This window comes from Orbicella franksi, chromosome 14 (genome assembly GCF_964199315.1).
Source record: "Orbicella franksi chromosome 14, jaOrbFran1.1, whole genome shotgun sequence".
Lineage (NCBI taxonomy): Eukaryota > Metazoa > Cnidaria > Anthozoa > Scleractinia > Merulinidae > Orbicella > Orbicella franksi.
The window spans coordinates 4,918,462-4,938,276 of NC_138158.1; the positions used below are offsets into that span (position 1 = coordinate 4,918,462).

The 19,815-nt window shown below is 37.6% G+C and overlaps 1 long non-coding RNA gene across 1 annotated transcript; it reads left to right on the plus strand.

Annotated features, from left to right (window-relative positions):
* Window positions 1-825: 825 nt before the first annotated feature.
* On the plus strand, window positions 826-18,856 carry LOC145468211 (uncharacterized). The gene is made up of 6 exons (XR_014042164.1): window positions 826-1,824; window positions 7,713-7,870; window positions 8,281-8,377; window positions 11,134-11,227; window positions 11,816-11,909; window positions 16,666-18,856. It is a non-coding gene; the product is annotated as an uncharacterized LOC145468211 (long non-coding RNA).
* Window positions 18,857-19,815: the final 959 nt, after the last annotated feature.

The following is a 19,815-nucleotide window of genomic DNA, read 5'->3' on the forward strand; positions in this document are numbered from 1 at the left end:
ACCACGAGGCCATCGAGCCTCTCACAGTTGATCGAACTGATTGTTGCGCAGCTTGGCTCGGTTCCCGGCCTTTACGCGTGCCTATAAAACAACTGGTACACTTTTCTTGTCAAAGTTAATGAGATAAAATAATGACGAGCAGATTTGATGTTTTGTCTCTACCAAACGGACCGTTTTTATGGAAACGGTCATAAGCTGTGTCACATTTAAAATTTCAGGAGCGGATTAAGAGGGGAAGGGTGGATTGGGTGGCTAGCCACCTCCCTTTTGGAGAAGCAAAAAATAACAAAGTTGGAAAAGGTTGTGAATATTATGGAAGAAGTAAAGGCAAACTCTCTGGAAAGGTACCTCATTGTAGTTTCTACTTTGTGGCATTGCTAGGATTTCTATTGAAACGGTTTTCAGTCAAGTTCCGGTTATCAAATTTCAGCATTCTAAGAACATGCCCCATTGATTTCTGCGACCTCAAAGGACCAGCCACTCCCCTTGAAAAATCCTGGATCCGCCACTGGATTTATGGCTGAATTTGTTACAACATCGACGATATTGTAATCAAGCGGCTGCACCTCTAATTAGGCTTCAATAAAATAAATTACTTGATTGATACTGTTGAGTAACAGTGCATATTAAAACGACTTTGTCCAGCTCTCTTGATCGATAACGTTTATGAGTAAAATTTATGCATCTGTTCGACAAACTGTTTTCATTTTAAATTCAACGTGCTCTGCAGAACATTCAGTTAACCCAGGAGATCGCGATCTCTTTGAAGTTTGTTAAACATGTTGAAAATTGAAAGGTCTTCGTCTTTGTAACTTTCTCAATATTTATCCGGCAGTTACTTTCTTTCTTTAGTCTTCTTACTTAGTATAAAACTCATTTACAGAGCTCTCCTTGACCCTTCCCTAGTTGTCTCTTGAGGTCTTTTGAATAGACGATACCTTGAGGCGACCAAGGACAAGTCAGGAGTTGTCTCTGACTTGTCCCTGACTGTGTCTTTTACCGGTATATCACAGTTTCTGCCATCCTTTAGCGATATGATACGGCAATGTGACTCCGACTCCCGCCCTTGCAGGTCTGTACTCAGGCCGGTTGCTCTGTACTGTCTTCCTTGGGTGAGACGTCAAAGCGCATTCGAGAATAAGGTTTTCCTGAGTGTCATAAGTCTTTTTGGCGGCAGTGTGCTCACTATCTTGTATCTTGTTGGCGTCCTCTCTCCTCCGCAGGGGCTCTAAGGTTTTTCGGGTGGGAAGAATGCGCTGAGTAATGTAAGTGCGGGCATGGCGGGTTCATATAACGAACGTTCGAACCTGTTGTTGGTCTCAATTTCCCGCTCTTTCTGAGTTCTGTTCACAACTCTTGCCTTTGGGCTGGTTCAATCCCTGTAACATTGTTTGCTGACACAAGCATTCTGTAAGGAATGAAAAAGAAAAATGCATTTAAACTGGAAAAAGAAATAAAACACAGGGCCTTACGCGAAATGGTACATGAATAACGTGATCCCGCGTAAACTCCCGCGTAAAACCGTCTCCCACGCGAAAACTATCCGTGACGTGACACGAAAGAGACTGGGAACGAAAGAGAATTCCAACATGGCCGTGGAAACTCGCGGTTTTGAGAGGATTATAAACTTATTTTGGTGCCAAAGATACGACGAATACGCCATCTGTGGTATGAATTGCCTTTTTAAACATATTTTTCCTCGTCTGGTTGGTTTTGAGGGCAAGGAAAATGGCTTTGGCGGCTACAGAACACTGAAATGAAGACCACGTTTCGTATTGCGATCGCTGACAACAGCTTGGCAATTCCGCAAAACTTCTACCAAAGGTAAGTTTAGGCACAAAAGCTGCTGTTTACGAAAATATGTTTTTCTACTAGTGTTTCGCTCTTGTTATTGCCTGAGAAAGTTTTCAAGTTGGTTGAATTACATCAGTTAGAAGTGTTGCGCTTTTATAATTTATACAGCGGTAAATTCAAATTCTTCGGTTCTTACACCTGGCACGTGCTAGCCGTTGTTCCGTGCAAAACATTTACGAGACTGATCTTTGTTGGAGCTTATAGCTTACAAAACGAAATTCCAACCTCTTAGAAATCCTCTCACACAATACTTAAGGTGTTAAAAGATGCTAAAAGGATAAAAGGTGCTAAAATTCTTGATTTAAACACAAAGGGTTTCTATCTAATTTGCATTTTTGCACGTGGTATCTTGAAGTTCTGTAAAACTCTTGGATTCCTTTACGAATTTCAAATATGCCATACAAACTAACTGCTCTAAATTATTATTGTTATCTGCCTGTTTTTGTAAAATAGCATTTTTTCTCAAAAAGTACTTATTTTTGATAGTAGCAAAGGATTTATGTGTGACACATGAAAAGTATTATAAAACTAAAGGACAAACATGATTTCTGAATTTTTTTTTATTTTTCATGTTCTCCCAACATCCTGTGTGGGGTTAGGGGTTGTGAATAATGAATGCAAAGACTACGAGAAGGCGAGATTAGCATTCTTCTTTGCAATCTGTGTCAATATTTATTAGCATAGTTAATTAACATTTGGTGCATGTGCATACTCTGTGTGGTATGTACCCGATTGTACATATATATTTAAGTCATCTGTAATTTATGCATGTGCCAGTTGCATCCAATCTTGGTTGCTATCAAGATGTCTGCGAGGAGTTCAATTAAAGTTACTTAACGTTGCACAATCTAAGACTTGAAATAAACAAACAAATCAGTATTTCAAGACTTTCTTAGCTTTGCAAAAAGTCAATCTTGACTGGGAGATGGCTTTGTGTATAAACCAAGACAGGAAGACGCACATAACCACTAAAAAGCGAGACTCTGAGACCTGTGAAATTTGACAATAATGTTGTGAGACTCATGGTTTTTAAAGGACCATTTGTCACCCCTTGGGTTAACCCATAGAAATGGTAGAGCTTTTAAGCTGTATTTAAAAATAGTTACAGTTTGCAGTCACAATTTATTATTGATTTCCAATACAAATTGTGTAGGTCCAGAAAATATCCATACTCCCCCCACAGAAGGGATTGGAATTTCCTGGATGTAGGAGGGTTCTGTAAGACCGAAAAATTTAAAGAAATGTGGGAAGCTTTTTTGGAATTTCCAGAGGAGTTGGGGGGTCTTAGAAAAAAATCCTTTCCATGGGGGAGGTATGGTTATTTTCTGTAACTACGCATTGCAAAATAGAATTTACGTTCACGGTTCTCATTAAGTACCAGCCATGGGCTAAAAAAAACTGGCCACTTCGATTTCTGAGCTGCCTACTTTTCATGAAATATTACGTGAGTAAGTTGTATGTAAAGAGTAATTTATAGAAAACACAGGTTTGAATCACTGAATCTTGACTGTTCATGTGAAGGTATTAGCTAGGGAGAGGGCATGGGGTTGGGATGAATTATGCCAGCGCTGTAGTCTTTGTAACCCTTTAACATTCTTGGCATTTCGACCTTTTCCAAAATTGAATTTTTTTTGAAGAAATACCACTAAGAGAATGCATAAAATAACATTTCAGAAAATCTCAATTTCAAATTTTCTGGGAAAGCATGTCCCCAGGCCTCCCTAGAGGCTTGTCCCTTCGGCACTCGAATTGGTGTCAGCCGTCTACATCATGAAACAAGCCCTGTACTCCCTAAATTAATGAGAACCCTGTATGTTACCAGGCATATAGCCAATGCTAATTGAGGCGGGCACAGTATGCAGTGGCTGAAGGTTGTCCACATAATGGTAACATTTTCTGGTTTCTCTGATGTTTTGAAGAAAAATTTAGAGGTACCACTGTATAATTAAATTCACAAGAACACTAGAGAAAGAAAATTGAACCATTCTGTGACTTTCAAACCTGAAAATTGTTCATTGAATGTACAGAGTATAATTTATGGGTGCATGAAAACAGCTACAAGTTTCAAACAGCAGTTCAATCTCTATTTGGTTTAATTGCTACATATGTGTAATGTGGGGTTTAAAACTTCTTAATATGAATTAAATGGAAAATCCTAATTTGAAGGAATTAGTTAGAATTCCACTAATGAACAATTATTTTTAGATTATTCACTCTTGATTTATATGAAGTGATTTGTTTCATCATTCTAGTTTCATTGGCTCTGAAAAGCCCCATTGGGGGAGTGGTCAATTAAGATTTTTTTTCATTATTGTTGATTCAGCCTTTAGCGCCATCAGCTATGACCACAGAAATGTCAAATTCATAGATATTCTGTGAAAAGTTTTGGGAAATTATGCAGAATTTTCAAGTCACATTCAAGTTCTCTTAGGCAGCAAATTATGCGATTTCTTTTTAGCTTGTTTAACCTCCTATTTATTAGGTCCTGGTTGAGCACAACCCATTTTTGGTTGTCCAAGACCCTATTAGAGCATAAAGGAATGATTAAAGCATCTGAAATAAATCGTCTGTTGCCTCATTTTAAATTATTGAAATTAGAGATGCCTAATTTAGCCAATTTAATATTAATATGATTAACTATTTGTATTATTAATTTTATTAGTATATTTACTGGAAGGTGCAATCTTTTTTTCTCCTGTGAAGAAGCACTCAGTGATTTAACCTATCCATGAGGATGTCTGTTTCAAGTTAAACGAAAATAACTACATCTCACAAGTGACTATCGAGCAGATCACTCTGATACTTACATACATACATACAAACTTTATTGATACTCCCTAAGTGGGTTTTTCAGCTCAATACAATTACAATTACAAATTTAAATTTAAATTAATTAAGAATATAAGTACAATAATGTTGTAATTGCAAAAAATATGTCAAGAATATTACAAATTATATATCTAAAAAAAAAAAGGAAAAAATCAACCTAATAAAACATTTCCAAAATGACGCCTAAAATTCTTGGGGCATTTTAAGGACTTAATATTATTATTCTAAGAGTTCCAGAGTTTGGCTCCTCTGAAAGCAAAAGTGCGCTGCCCTGTTGACAGGCGACGTAAGGGTATGTCCAAGGCACCAGACGATTGAGTTTGTCTATTATGGACTTGGGAACGTAGTTTGAACATATCAGCAAGATGGTCTGGAACAAGTTTGTTAATACATTTGTGCATCATAGTTGCATCATTTAGAATAAGTTTCTCTCCAATAGGAAGCCATTTCAGTGATCACAGCCCATCCGAAATATGGTCATATTTTTTCAGTTCCAGAATAATTCGTCCAGCGAAATTTTGGACTTTTTGTAACTTGTCAATATTGCTGTTGCTGGTATTACTCCAAACAGTTGAACAATACTGAAGTTTACTAGAAAAATATTAATTTATTACTAACAAAAAAGCGTTTTCCTATCCAGGAGATGCTTAATTCTGTTAATTCGTTTCAATTTAAGGAGGCAGTTCGAAGCAGTCTTATTGATATGTTTGTTGTAACTGAGGCATGTGTCGAGAAGAACACCTAAGTCTTTAACAACAGGCACAGGTGTTAATTCTTTGTCAAACAGTGTTATACTGAATGATGACAGTTTCTGCAAAAGTGGAAAAAAAATTCTTACAATAATATGGGGGATCAAGTAACATGTTCAGAGAATATATCAATGATTGTGATTGGTCCATATACAGAAAAGGATTGTTTAATCTGTACCAATGAACAATCTCATAGTACTGAATACTAGCACCAGGTCCCCATCGGCTAATTTTCATTGTCAATAAGTAGACAGATGCATGAATTTACAATCCATGCGATGTTGACGCGATGAGCAAGAGCGGATATGTCAACATTTGTTACTTGTAAAAAACAAATTGACATCAGTTTTTTATGCGTCTATCCTGTTATTGACAATGAATTTCGTCATAACATTGTCAATTGAAAGTAGTCTGTGGATCTACCCGGCTATCACCTTGTGGATCCACAGCTACTTTGACAATGTTATGATGAAATGCATGATCAATATGTTCAGGACGGATACATGAAAGACTGACGTCAATTTGTTAAATAACGAAAATGTAGGTAAACAAAGTCAAAAATACTCAATGAAAATATGCAGTTCCAGAAAATATCCATACTCCCCCCACAGAAGAAATTGGAATTTCTTGGGGATAGGGGGCTCTATGAGACCAAAAAATTAAAGAAATGTATGAAGCTTATCTGGAATTTCCAGAGGGGTGGGGAGGTGTTAGAAAAAATCCTTTCCATGGGGGAGGTATGGATATTTTCTGGAACTACACAATGTAGACAAACAAATTAAGTCTAAATACTCAAGTTCTGGTAAACATCTTTTGTAGCTTGGCAAAAGTCAAAGGCTCAAAGTAAGGTTTGGATTGTTCAGAAGGATGTTCACATTGCTGAAACTTTCACAAAAGGATCTCGCAGCTAAACTCAGTGGAAATTTTGCAGCTAGAATGGAACTGCATATGTCATGTCTAGTAATAGAGATTTCTACCATGATGGCTCAATAGGAATTAGGTAGCACCAGTGTGTGTGCTATGTTGTAATAGTAGATTTATACTAAAATGCCATACAGTAGGAAAATGAAATGAAATGAAAAGCCCTCCCTTAAATATCATTTCTTGAAAACTTTTTATGTTGTAAGAGCGATGTTGGCCATCTTTTAAATTTCCCATGCTTTCAAGATATGGACTTACAGTGATGTCTTTTTAATAAATGGAAATTCAATCAACCGTGTGCCATGTTTCTATTTACTTGCCTAGATGGCAGAGGTGGTATAGCGTAATAACCAAACGTAAAAAAGATTTCATATTCACCACCTAGTGCAGTGAATCTACGATCGCAAGTCCTGTAAGCTTTTTGTCAAATCAGAATGTTCAATTCTTGAATTCGAATTAACCACTAGAAGTCATCATTAATACTCAAATTCTCATTGAAGGCCTTTGGATCTCATCTACATTTACACCTCTTTGTCAGTTTGATAAATTTAAAAATTTTGATATCCATGCAATTATTAATATTATTAGGCCATCCAGACTTCTCTTGCTTCTCTTTTAATAATTGCAAATTTTATCAATTTCCAGTTAGTGTTTTAAATTTTTTAAGGAAAGGTATGGTGAAGCATTTACTTATACATGATAACAATATAATGGCAACACTGATGTGGATGTGCCTAAAAATTAAAAAAAAAAAAACTAGTAACTTCATGAAATTTACAACTTCAGTTGAGCCTTTCCTGAATTGAATGCACTATGTCACTTTTGATGTATGCAAGACATGATTTCTGCAAAAGCAAAAGAAAAATGTCTAGATAATAGGAAAGTCTGGATAATCGAGGTTTGATCGTGCCTTGATAATAAAAGGGGCATCATTTGTCAGTATTGGTTATGAGGATCAATTGATTACCAGTATTAAAATCATAATAACAGCTACTCCTTCTTCCCACAAATGATTACATGTAAGTAGCTTGCAGTGCGGGCATTTTGTTGAAGGCAAGTGCTGGGCAAGTGGTAATTTTATTTGTATATCTGGCAGCAGTCTTCATGTCCTTAAGCCTCATTCCTTCTCTTGAGGATGCTTTATTCCTCCCAGTCCAAGTCTCTCCTGTTTTTCAAATCCAAAATAATGCTTGCTCACTCAACATGCACTCACTCAATATTAATAATAATAAAATTGTGCCTGCATTGGAGGCTAATGATTAGACGGTGCAATGAGCCCTTAAATCAAACAGCCATGCCAGAGTCCAAAACAGGGTAGAAGTTTCATACATGTCTGATTCATACAATTTTTTTTGTCAGACCAAGGACAGACTGTGGATAGACCAGACAAGGGGCATAGAAAATGACTGGACGAAAGGGAGCTATAGAACTGTTGATGGACCACAATGGACTGAGTGCATCTGCATGGCAACATTTATAACTGGAAGAAACCAAACCAGTCACTTTCTGCTGACCAGGTAAATATATGTAAACTGTTTGCTATATGCTTGCATGTGACACCACCAGTTGTCAGCTTTTTTACCGGACATTTGCATGTTGTAAGGAGGATGGGGGGTTAAAGGTTATTATTATTTATTAGAGGTCTGGGTACATACATGTAGTGCTCCGAATAAACTACATGTAGCTGTTTTAAGGACAAACAGGAAGACAGAGATTATATTTTGTAGCCTGTTCCAGGCTCTCGGTCAGTGGAGACAATAAATAAAAGCGGGCTGGTGACAGGCAACAAGCGACAAGCGTGGTCTGGTAGAGAAAAAGGGGAGAATATTTTAACAAGAGAAATTAGTCAGCATCTGTATAAATTAAATAGTTAGAGATCAGGTTTAAATTAATGAAAAGTGTTTTGTAAAATTCTTATTCATTTTAGATTAATTAGATGGATAGTGGACATTAACCTTCATGGCGAGTGAAAACGTCTTGATGGACAGTGGAGAACCCAAAATGTTCAGACCTTGACCAACCAGGTGAGTATGCTTGCATTATGACCACTTGTTAGCTTTTCTATTGGACATTAATTTTGTAAATATTAAGGGGGGGAGGCAGGCTTCTTTGTGAGGAGAAACAACTAGCAAAATTAATTTAAAGAGAAAAGGCAAGACAGAGATTTCATTTAAAAAAATAATAAGAATTAATCACTGGATATCAAGGGCATTTGCACCCAAAATGTTCCCATGGACAGAGTTTTTGAAACTTACCAATCAACTTTTGCAACTCCACCCCCCCCCCCCCAAAAAAAAATGGGGGTCACCATGCTCATTTTCAAGATAAGGCATGTTGACGAGCATCCATTTTTAGACGTTATCGTTATTTTAAGACGCTGTTAGCTTTCAACTATTGGCCACAAAGAAGCTACGTTAGTGAAATTTAGATCAGTTAAACATACTCAATTCAACACAACTAAGTATATAAGTACACTTTTGGAGCTGATGACTTGTTATTCTTTGAAGTAGAATAGGCTTAGAAAAAGAATAAACATTAACCTTGCCCATCCACATTTGAAGGACACTCTGCTCACACGAGAACAGATTGAAGAAGTGAAATATTTGTAACTTCTCACAGATAGTCTGATTTTTTCCTGTTTTTTTGTTGTTGTTAAATTGGATAAAATCAGGAAAGGAATTGGTATACAGATTGAAAAATGGGGGTCACTGAGCATTAGACTACGAGTAGTCCCTGTTTTGCTTAGTCGGACATGTGTGACGCGAAAGAAAACTGCGGGAAAAAAATGGCTGCGCGAAAGGAGTGACTACTGCATAAGCCAGAGAATTTGACCTTTCATGGCTGAGTGATTTTTTGGTGTAAATTTTCAATCTCATTACACGTATCCAATAGGATTCCTTATCTTGACGTCCTCTCATTATCACCTGTTGTCAATGGCCCCAGGAGATGTCTTGAATAAAATCGCTCTTCTCTTAAAGTAGCAGGGCAAAACCATGCCATGAGAAGTATATCTTTGTTACTGGGTTCGTTAAGTGAAACTCCTTAAGAAGTTTTGAAAGAAGACGGCAAAGGAGGCATCTTGTAAGGTTTTTTTGCCGTGTCTGTAGGTTTAAATTTTAAAAGTTATTGCAAAATTTTCAACTGCCAAGTTTCAACCGAGAATCTTCATTATGTATTTGACATAGCCATGATAGGAGATCATCCAATTGCGGTGACTTTGCCAAAAGCAGTGGAAAGTTTTAAGTGAATATCCAGTTTGAAGTGAAAGTCCAGTTCAATCTGTCAAATGGACGGCAGAAACTGAAAGGCCATGCTCTGCCAATTCACATTTATGGAATTATTGTTCTTCAACAATACGGTTGACCTGGTGCTGAGTGGTGAAATTACTAACACGTTTGCATTCCGGTTCAAGGCGAAAAGCCTTGCCAAACTAAACACTTGGTAAATTTAACTTTTTCCACAGCCTGTTGGCAGAATCACAAGAACATCATGGCCTGTGAGACACAATTCCAATGCGTTGATTTGGTCCGGTTCCAAAGCTTTCTATTTTCGGAGAATGAGATGAACATTCCTGCAAGATATCACACGTATTTTGAATGTTGACAATGCTCTAGACTGCTAGCAGTCTCTCTTTTCCTTGAAAATCCGTGGGGAAGAACGGAAAGCCAGTAAGCGTGCGAACATCACTGTGAACGTGATGTGCAAGTGGCGATGCCATGAGCCGCTAGTAGCATGGGCATAGGAAGACGAGCAAAAATAGAGACTGTGCACAATAATTGATGGTATCATATGACATTTTGGAGGTCATAAGTCTGGTTTCAGCCACAATCTGTTGAACCATTCATCACTTCTTACTGGATGTAGCTTTGATCGATTCACGTTAAAAATTAGACACCAGAGCATCATATTTAAAAAAGGGTGGAGGTGTCATTGAATGATGCAACCTGTCAAAGAAGCATCCAAAATGTTGTATGAAACCATTGCAGTCTTTCTTTTTGCTCGTTTTCTGATGTTCGCGCTACTAGTGGCTCACTCCATCACTGCTCACATGTTATGCTCACAGTCATGGTTGGAGCTTACTTGTTTTGTGTTCTTCCCCATGGAGTTTTTAGGAAACAACGCTCCTAACATAAGCTAATCATATTTTTGCATTGTGAGAGCAATGCATAATTCAAACTCCCTGGCTTAGGCAGTAGTCTCTCCTTTCACACATGTCTTGCCCCCAGAATTTCACATGGCCATTTTCCCTCACGGTTTATTAACAGGCTCGCTCGACTGGCTAAGCGAAAGACGGACTACCCTTAGTCTACCGAGCATCCAAGAGAGTAAATTTTACAGGGCTAGCACACCCAGTGCCAATCCCCAGTAATAGTAAAATAATGGAAAAAGACCTTGTTACAATGAAATCTCGTTATAGTGAGCATATTTTGCTAGTCTCTTGGCCCTTCACTGTATCCAGGTTCCACCGTACTTAGGGTACTTTCTTAGTGTGCGTACTTGATGTTTGATGTGGGGTTACTTTGCGACATGAATTTCATGTGCACAATAACAATGGGTGCAAATGGCCTTAAGTCAGCTAGGTCCAGATTTAAAAAAAGAATGTTTTTCTAAAATTCTGTGAATGAATTACACTTTAGGTCTTCTGGATTGACAGTGGAATTGAATTTCATGTGCAGAAAGGATGCACAGTAACAATGTGTGCAAATGCCCTTAAGTCAGCTAGGTCCAGATTTAAAAAAAGAATGTTTTTCTAAAATTCTGTTAATAAATTGCACTTTAGGTCATCTGGATTGACAGTGAACAGACCTTGACAGACAGTGGAGCAGTCTTATGGACAGTGGAAAACCAAAAATGTTCAGATCTTGACTAACCAGGTAAATATCTTGAACTCTTAGTACCACAGACATCGATGTTGAACCTCTCATAAGCAGACAAGCTCCGGTACAGAAAATGCAAATTGAAGAGAGGTGTCTTCGTATAAGAGGTGAAAGATGCAGTGAAAGATGCAGTGTCTGCCCAGGGCTAGCACACCCAGTGCCAATCCCCAGTAATAGTAAAATAATGGAAAAAGACCTTGTTACAATGAAATCTCGTTATAGTGAGCATATTTTGCTAGTCTCTTGGCCCTTCACTGTATCCAGGTTCCACCGTACTTAGGGTACTTTCTTAGTGTGCGTACTTGATGTTTGATGTGGGGTTACTTTGCGACATGAATTTCATGTGCACAATAACAATGGGTGCAAATGGCCTTAAGTCAGCTAGGTCCAGATTTAAAAAAAGAATGTTTTTCTAAAATTCTGTGAATGAATTACACTTTAGGTCTTCTGGATTGACAGTGGAATTGAATTTCATGTGCAGAAAGGATGCACAGTAACAATGTGTGCAAATGCCCTTAAGTCAGCTAGGTCCAGATTTAAAAAAAGAATGTTTTTCTAAAATTCTGTTAATAAATTGCACTTTAGGTCATCTGGATTGACAGTGAACAGACCTTGACAGACAGTGGAGCAGTCTTATGGACAGTGGAAAACCAAAAATGTTCAGATCTTGACTAACCAGGTAAATATCTTGAACTCTTAGTACCACAGACATCGATGTTGAACCTCTCATAAGCAGACAAGCTCCGGTACAGAAAATGCAAATTGAAGAGAGGTGTCTTCGTATAAGAGGTGAAAGATGCAGTGAAAGATGCAGTGTCTGCCCATGGGAGGTGTCAGTCAGCAGAAGTTTGACTGTAATAATTATTGTACAGTGTTAGTAACTTGCTATTATTTTTGAAATGCACCCATAAGACCTTTTTATTGGTATTACTGTTATTATAATTGTTAGTACGCTGGACAAAACTGTTCTGGATTGATGTTTGACCACAAAAAATTAAAACAAGCAACGCGATGCAAATAACTTTGTGATTGTCTTACTTTACCTCATTAAATTCCACACATGGAAAGTTATTTTCATGCAAATCATGTAAGGAAGACGTGCGTTACAGCGTATTTAAATTTGCAGACTGAATCACAAAAGTAAGGAAAATTGCCTAATTTCTCAGAAAAAAACAGAAACACAGACAAAATGACTTCCATTTCTTTTAGAAAACAGAGCAAGAGAAAGAAAGTCATTTGTTTATTCTTATTATCAAAATGCAAATCCTCTTTGCTCCTGTCATCAATTGAATCAATTATTTAAACATCTCAATTTATGCAATTAGCAAATATAAAATAAAGAAGAGAAACACCATGAAAAAGAAATTCATCTTGTGCTTTTGTTATCAGCTCTTAAAAACAGTCATTATTTTTTTTGGTCTTTTAAAATTTCCCATGCTTTCAATATTTCAAATGTTGGGTGATGCCTGCCTTGTTTACTTGCCAAGATGGGAATGGTGGCATAATTTAGTAATTAACAATTATTGACCACTGTTCACTGAGCCTGAGGCAAATAATTGTTTTAGTATAATTTTCAGAGGTAAATATCAAGGACTACAAAATAATGGACTTACGCATAAAAACAGAGACGCAATTGCTCGTGTGCACACATGTATGCAGCCGTACATGTAGTTAAAATAATAAGCTTACATGTTCATCGATTGCCAGTCAATTTACACATTGAGTTCAGCAATAAAACAAACAAGCGAAACATTACGAAAAATAAATTCATCCGTTACCTTGTTTTATCGTTGTCGACTTCATTCACGGTTGTCATCATCGCCTAAAAATGAGTAGCTTTAGTTCGAAGAAAAATAAATTTCAGTCAATTGATCTGACCTGCTGGCGATTGACACAACCACTGCATTTATGATCCTTAAAAGCCTTGCGTAGGAGTTTTTGAAAAGAGTTTTGGTCTAAGGGCGACAGCAGTCATTTTGAAAATTCTCCATCTTTTCAAATATCCTGGACTTGGAGTGATGTCTTTCGAATAAATGAAAACTTAATTCAGCAACTGTCTGCCATGTTTACCTGCCGAGATGGCAAAGATGGTGAGCTTAGTAACCAAGCTCTAGCAGGGTGAATATAGAGTCATATGATGAGCTTTTCGACCAATCAGAATGTCCAATTCTTATACAGTATTCACCTCTGGAAATTATACTTATGTTATATATTCATTGTTTAGTGCTATGAATAGTAAAATATATGAAAATCTATTTTCAACCAATCAGAATGTCCAATTCGTGAATTTGCTATTGGAAGTTATGAATACTAAAACTTGATAGAAGCACCTAAAATGTTTTTTATTCTTAGCAAAACATAATGATTAAAACGTTTTAAAGTGGTACCATGACGAAATTCGCATCTTTCCTGACTAAGCCATTTTAAATCATAAACAAGTAGTCTGTATGAGAAGAAAAATGCTGTTTACTATTTTCAAATATCTCTTTTCATTCCAGAGATATTCAAGTTTTTAAATATGCAAATTAGCCAAGTGATGACGTCATACATTCAACCAAATATTGATCAAATATTATGAAGAAAGATATCTCGCCAAATTTGTTTCAGAAATGTTTGATTCTTTGCAGTAAGATTCTACTAAATGTGCTGCACAATACGAGCTGAACAGTTTTGTTACCATGGCAACATACTGGGTTCCAGACCTCCCCAATATTAAAGGCTTTTCTGGCCACCTTTGGTGTTCCATTTGATATTTGCTTTGTCTCATATGCATGATCCAGCAAGCATATAAATATGTTAGCTTGAGTTTGTGGCCTTGTTTAATGTTTTTTCGAGCTGAAAATCACCAATGTATTGAAATCAAGTGGGTGGGGACTGGAAAAGAGTAAGTTGCCATGGGTACATAATTTTTTTATAACCATAGATGTGTTTTCTTTGGAAGTACTAGCCTACCAGGTTTCACTGGTCTGTCCTGCAAATTGGCAGAGATACAATGTAGCTCTATATACATGTATACTTGAGCCCCAAAGGAAATACTATCGAACAGAAAGAGTTATATAAAATCAATCTGAAAGTGGTATTGTTATGCGTTCTCGGAAAAAAGTATTATTTAGTGCCATTAAGTTCTTGACAAGTTATCCATCTCTAACAGTATGAATTGAACTGTGAAATGTCGGTGGGCATTTTTTAGAAACTTGTGGTCTGCCAAAAAGCATTTCCTCTTCTTGACCATTGATAGTTCTTGACTTGCTTTTCTGCTCCCAAAAATGGGTGAATGTTACACCATTGCTATGCATGCTACTGGCTGATTGGTTGGATGTTTGGCTGACTGATAGATTTATTGATAGACTAATTAACAGCGTACTTATTACACTGTGTTTCACACAATGTTTGACTAATTCCTTCGACCAGTTGACCATTTCACTATCAAATAAGTAAACTTCAACCAGTGCTTGTCTCAGATATGTATAGGAGAGCATTAACTGCAAGCAAGCGATCAATTGACTGTGATTGAATGACTGACTGCCTAATTTTTCAGGTTGAATGAAAGAATATGCTTTAGTTTAGTTTTTTAAGCCATATTCGCATTCTCAGTATCAGACTGGAACTAGCTTGCAATTGAGGCTCATGCGGGGGGAATAGCATTAAAAAGTGATTAATGTCATTTGCATTTGAAAGGACTTCATTGGTGTCCTTTAATAGTTACATATTATACATGTATGGCTTGTGTTTGTAGCGGATATAACGCACGTTCTGATTGGCTAGTTCTAGGGCATTATTCTCTCGCAATGCTCATGGACTGGTTACTGGCCTGTAAAGAAAGAGCAAGAAGCCGAATAATAAACAACTTATTAACCTTGAATGTTCAGTCTTTATGGCAAAATCTCAAACCTCGGACTTGCCGTATTGACCTCTCTATAGCTTGGTCAATACGACAAGGTCTACAACCGTGGCCATAAGGTGTTGGGACACCTCCCCTTTTGCGCGCAGAAACCCACTAAGTCCTTGTCGTTTTAGGGAAAGATGAATAGAAGCAAGTATAATTGACCCCCCTCCCCCGAGCAATGTTGAAAGAAAATGAAGCTATTCTGAAGAGTAGATCGGATGGTGTTAAAAAGGAAAAAGGGACAATAGAAAGTGGTTAGACAGTTCTGTTGGAAGCGAATGTGATTGCTGAAAAATCGTTATTATTGGAATAAGACATGGATACCGATCTTATTGTCACTTTAGTTGGAGAATATTGCTCTAGGAGGCAAACAATTCTTGAAACGTGGCTATTCTGAAGCTATTATCAAGGTGTTTTTTTGTTTTCAAGATTTTTATCAACATTGACAGGGGGTCGGGGGGGTCGGTGGGCTTACGTGGTCTTGGTCTTAAGAGAGGCTGCCTGTGAAGTCATCTGCCATAAACTGTCTCAACACTTGTGACCAGGATTGTAGGTGTGAGATTTTCCTGTAAAGACCTCACTCTCGGTAATAAGTAGTTATTAACTTAGCAAAGGGAGGCAAACTAGACTTAGAGCTCGAAATCTGAGATTTTCTTTTTTTTGCTGGGGTCTGCTCATCATTAAGGGTCTATTAACCGATTTATGCGCGCGCTCGCGCCCGTTGCTAAGGAGGTGAAATTTCACTTCCGGTTACTTACAGCAGCCTAAGCGCAGAAAATAAAAATAACTCAATAACTTCCAAATTCGCTCACATTTTAGATGTTTTTCTCTATGTTTCACAAAATGCAAAGTAAAAAAAGTACAAGCAAAGACAAAATAAGAGAAAGACAGAAAAACAAGAGCAATAGAGAGAGAAAAACTAACTCCGTGTGGCTTTGTTTGATCTTACCGAAGTGTGCTGGTAGTGTAGCACGCGCTGATAGGGTAACTTCCAATATATATCGGGCGCACTTCCGGTTTCTTTAAATGTTAAAGGAAACGCGGTTTTTCCTTAAATCCAGCCTTTTTTTGACGGATTGCGATTAAAGCCAACGTTGGAAACATAGCTATGCATTCCTTTTTGAAAATCATGCTTTTTTCAGAAAATTACGAACTTTTTAATATTTTGAAATTCTCTCAAAATCTGACCTTTTAGAAATGAAACAAAATCTATGCATAGCGTAATGAGGATTTAAATTGAAATATTAAATCAATGAAAAAAATTCCGATAAAGTAATTTGCCTAAAAGCCTTTGCGTTTTTTCAGTATTAGTCACATGACCATGGGCGTGGCCTGATGAAGTCATCACTAGTGTTGCTGATCATGAAAAAGTTAAAACAAATGAGACAACTCTGAAGTAACTAAAAATGACGAGGTTATATGAGAATAAATTTTCCCTAGCAACGGCTCGAAAAGATCGGTTAATGAGCCGTTAACTGTACAAATGTAGATAATTAGGTATCTTATATTTTTAACTTGACACTGAAAGAAGTTCATCTTGCTTTTCCAGATCAGATGCCAACAGGGACAAAGTGGACCAAAGCTTCAAGCAGTTATCTTTAGAAGGGCTGGGTGTTTTATTTTGCAATCCAACTTTTGGGTGAACCAGCTAAACTAAACTCATTAATAAGCCAAGTTCTGCTCTAAGTAATTGAATTCAGTCATGCAATCTATTTTGCCATGGTTATTTTGCACTATGAATAGAAGAGCTCTCAAATTACACAATACAGTTGCAAACATTATTATGTTAAACTGTTCTGTCACTAAAATCATTGTTCAAATATTGCAATTTTCCTTCGAAAAAAAAAAAGAACTCCAGTAAGTGACTGTGTAACTGAGGGGCTAGTTGGGTTACAGAACCAATTGACTGGCAGATTGATTGAATAATTTGTTAATTTTCAAACTACTGTGCATGTAGCTTACGGGCTAATCTGTTCAACAAGTAATTGACATTGATTTGTTGTCTGACCAAAGTATTGACAGATTCACTGAGTAGATTGATTAACACTGACTGACTGACTGACTGACTGACTGACTGGCTGACCGACCGACCGACCGACCGACTGACTGACTGACTGATTGATTGATTGACTGACTGACTGACTGACTGACTGCAAATCAGTTAACTGATAAGCAGTTGATTGGCATACTAAGAAGACCAAATGAATTGAATTTGTTTCATACTGAGTGACTGGGTGATTGACAAGCCTAAGAAACATACAGACAGACAGGCAGGCTGAAAGACAGACAGACAGACAAACAGAGAGACAGATAAACAAACAGACAGAGAAATAATAATTGCCCAACAGACAGACAACTAATTGGCCAACTAAGTGACAAACTTGAATTTTAGCGTCAGTTTTATAGAGAGCCTCTGTTTATTCATGTGATCTTGGTAAAGTACATTGCATGTCTGGGGTGTTGAACACTTGAACCTCACAAAGTGACCATTTTGACTTGTTAAGTGACCATCTCGCGTCTGATTTATGAGTACGGTTGAAAGCTCTCAGAATTGTCTTGTGCAGCCAGATTACTAAACTTTCATAAGCGGTCCATTGGTTTTGCAAATTCATGAGGTCGCCTGTGGGTGGTTCGACTATGGTTCATTTTACTGTAAACAGTGATGGGTACGTTTTTCAAAACATTTTCCTGGCCACTGTTTGATTCGGTGTCGTTGAATTCTTCAGCAAACCCTTGTTCAATGAAAAAACTAAGCCATTAAATCTCATTTTAAAAAAGACGTGACTGATTTTTAGCTTGTGTTACTAAAAAGAATGTATTGTCACGCAAGAAAACAAGCACACGTACCTAAGTAATAGGCCACTTTCGTTAAAATTCAGCTTGACAGTGAAATGTATGTTGGATATTTTCAGTGGATTGAGAATTGTTTTGAAACCGGAGAGAAAACGGCAATTTAAAAAACAACTGATTGCAGAAGTAAAGTTCAGAATATTGTTTTGATCTTACAAAATGCAAACATTTAGATGATGCGTGAGAACAGCGCGCAGAAATGTGCTTATTTTTGTTTTTATGATTTCAAGCTAAAGTTGTTTTCGCAAATTAAAATTGTAGCTTTGACAACAATTCTCAAATGATGGTTCCTAGTTGGGAAATTACGGAATTATAATTACGTGCAGAAACTTGGGCTATAAATTGAAAGGCTGCTGTTCATGCAATAGCTGGAGATGATTTATTTTAGTTGTTTATTTGACGTGCACCCGACAAATTTCTCCCGGAGCCTTTTCGCTTTTTCTTGATAATAGCAGAAGTACAAGCACCAAAAATATTCATTTCGTATCCGCTTTCGAATTTTCACAGGTTTTACCAGTGATTTCTTTTAAAACGAGCCCCACAATATAATTTAATTGAGTGGTTTTGGAAAACGTACTCTGAGCCAGTGCCGAGAGTGATGGACATATTATTTCTCCTTTTAGTAGCAATACATTTCCAAGCAGACAGGTAAAAGGAATAAAGAAAATTATCAACTCGGGATAGTCTAGATATAACACCAAATTCTCAACACTAGAATCAAAACACGTTGGGCAATTAGTAAGGAGAATTAATATGTCCAGCTAGGGATCAATGTTATGTTTACAGTAATCATGAGGTCTCAATAAAACTAAGCGGTACGATTCCAGATTGTTTAGTGAACGGTTTGTTTCTGTTACGATGTGCGCCAGAGATACGTTCAAAATTTAATTGGAAAACAACCTGGTGCTAAGGATCGTCACGCAATTGGACGCGACATCTTGTCACGCTTGTCCCTTTGCGTGACAACCCTTAACTTAGGGTTTACATGCAAGAATATATTTCGTGCCTTTTGAAATGATCGTAACACGTATCTGTGGCGTACATTGACATAAAAAACGAGCTGTTTGCTAAAACTAAGTGTTAATCGTGCTGCATAGTTTTCTTGAGACTTCTCCAGAACTTGGCTTATTTTAGAGAGTTTATCTGGTAAATGGTTTGAGCCCAGGAGTATCAGTAGTTTGTATAGTGTGATCGTCCGGGTGAGGGTAGTTCTGAAAAGAACTGTTGTGGGTGACTGACGTTTCGACAACCTGAGCGGAAGTCGTCTTCAGAGTCAAGTGAGTAGTGTTTGTCAGTCGATGATGTTACAAGTCTGGTTCGTTGAACGTGATTGGTCAGTTTAGCCATGATGGTATTGGCTGAAAGACTCGTGTAAAGTTTGTGATCAGTCATTGGTAGGTTTCGACCCGTCTGTTGTTAGTCAAGCTGGTCGGTTTTTGGTCCGTGTATTGTTGGTCAAGTTAAGTTGGTCTGTTAGGGGTCCGTTTGTAGGTTTCGTTTTCGTCATGGATAAGTCGTTTGTAAGACGCCGGTAGTTGTTGACATCTGTTAAGAGGCGTTTGTTCTAGGTTGATGTACCAGCTTTCCAGAGTCAGTCGTTGAAAATAGTTTGTACTGTAGGTTAAGCACTGAGCACAGTCCCAGTCAATGTTGTGGTTTGTCAGTTGATGATGTACAGCAATGTGATTGTTGGCACCACCATTTCTCGTGGCTCGTTTGTGTTCAGTCAGTCTCGTGTTAAGGTTTCTGCCAGTCTCACCAATGTAGGAAGCCTCACTGTCTGTTGGTAGGTTCGTCCCTGTCTTTCACGTTGTCCAGTAAGTGTCCTAACGAAGTTGTGGGTTTGTGG